Source organism: Bos indicus, chromosome 1 (genome assembly GCF_029378745.1).
Source record: "Bos indicus isolate NIAB-ARS_2022 breed Sahiwal x Tharparkar chromosome 1, NIAB-ARS_B.indTharparkar_mat_pri_1.0, whole genome shotgun sequence".
Lineage (NCBI taxonomy): Eukaryota > Metazoa > Chordata > Mammalia > Artiodactyla > Bovidae > Bos > Bos indicus.
In genome coordinates this window covers 81,854,152-81,856,117 of record NC_091760.1, presented here as the reverse complement: position 1 = coordinate 81,856,117, position 1,966 = coordinate 81,854,152, and positions in this window count along the sequence as shown.

The window sequence follows — 1,966 nt, the reverse complement described above, 5'->3', positions numbered from 1 at the left end:
ATAAGGTGTCCATATGTGCATGGATTACTCCAGCATTCTTATCTGGAGAATTTCATGGACAGAGGAGGCTGGTTGGTTACAGTCCATGGGGTTGCAGAGTTGGATATGACTGAGTGACTAACACTCAACCTTCTTCATATAGCACTCTGAGTTCGGGGGTACCTATGGGATACTAACCTGCCATGCACTCATGGCCTCCTGGAGTGCAGATTCATCTCGCTCTCCCCGCCCTCTGCCGGAGGTCTGGCCCTTGCTGCCATCTCCCTTTACTGACCACTAGATGGCAGGACGAGTCTAGCATCTAGCATGGGAAAGGGTCCCTGCAATCTCATCGAAGCTGGCTTCTTCACCAGCATCCATTCTCCTGCCCAGGGCACACTTCCAACTCTGATGTCCCACTAAACTGCACAAGGGGCAGAGACGATTCCCCGAAAGGAATTCGGGGCACTGTTAGGAAAAGGAAGTGTCTACTGGGCCAAACACTGTGCACTCTCCAAAGCAGCTGTTCCCTGGCAAGAGTCAGCTCCTGGAGTCCTCGCAGAAGTGAGCAGGAAGGCAAGAGCATAGACTTTAAAACTCCCCAGAGTATAAGCTGTTAGACTATTTCTGAAGGGCTATTCAGCTAACGGTTACAAGAGGACTAAAAACGTGCACACCCTTTGACTTGGCAATGCTTCTAGGAAACTATTTTAGGTAAATAAACACAAATACAGATAACAATTAAATTTCCAGGATTTTATATGAAACTGTTGCTCATGAGTGAAAAAATGGAAATAAGCTAAATGTTCAGCATTAAAGGAATGGATAATTTAATTATTGAATAGTTTTAAAGTTCCCTTAAATTTTAAATTCTTAAAAGCTAGAATTTGTAAATAATTTTACTGGAAAAAACTTATTATGTTTCAAGTGAAAAATGTTGGACTTCCCTGGTGGCCCAGTGGTTAAGTGGTTAAGTGCTTAAGCAGTGGTGGCCCATCTGCTTCTAATGCAGGGGGTCCCAGGTTTGATCCCTTTTTGGCCAATTAAGATCCCATATCTGCACAGTGTGGCAAAAAAGAAAATATTGTATGTAAAATAATGTTATACCTAGCTTAATTCCAGTTGTGTAAAGTATGCAAGTATATGGTAAAATATTGAGAGGAAAACCACCAGGACATTAAAAGTGGTTTTCGTTGAACAGTGAGATTTTGGTTGGTTTCTACTTTCTCCTTTTAAGTTTCCCCTTTTTTCCAGGTTTTTGTAATTAAAATATGTTAGACATTAAAATTTTGTGTAAAAAAGTTCCTTTTAAAGTTTAACAAATATCATAGATGATCTTAATTCTTCCTTATGTTATGACAACTATAATAATTGTTATTTACTATGTACTAGCCACTTGCCTGGAAAATCCCATGGACAGAGGAGCCTGGTAGGCTGCAGTCCACGGGGTCGCTAAGAGTCAGGCACGACTAAGCAACTTCACTTTCACTTTTCACTTTCATGCATTGGAGAAGGAAATGGCAACCCACTCCAGTGTTCTTGCCTGGAGAATCCCAGGGACAGAGGAGCCTAGTGGGCTGCCGTCTATGGGGTCACAGAGTCGGACACGACTATAGCGACTTAGCAGAAGCAGCCACTATGATAGGAGCTGTATGAACATTCTTGCACTAAATCTTTACACAAACACTATAAACAAGATTATCTTTCTCATTTTACAGATAAAGAAACATATTTTGAAGAGTTTAGGTAATTTGCCCAAAGTCACACATTACTAGGTGGCAGAGCCAGGATTTAAATTCAGGTTTGTATGTATGCAAAGTCTGTGAGCTGTCCTGCATATCAGGACTTTGATCAATGCAATTCTCAACTTAAGAAAGAACTGGGTCATCGAATTCATTCAGAATTTAGTTGTTTGGAATTTGGGGCATATTTTTCTCTTAGAAATACTGTCACAATGCTAACCCACAACACTGTATAAAGGCCAGCC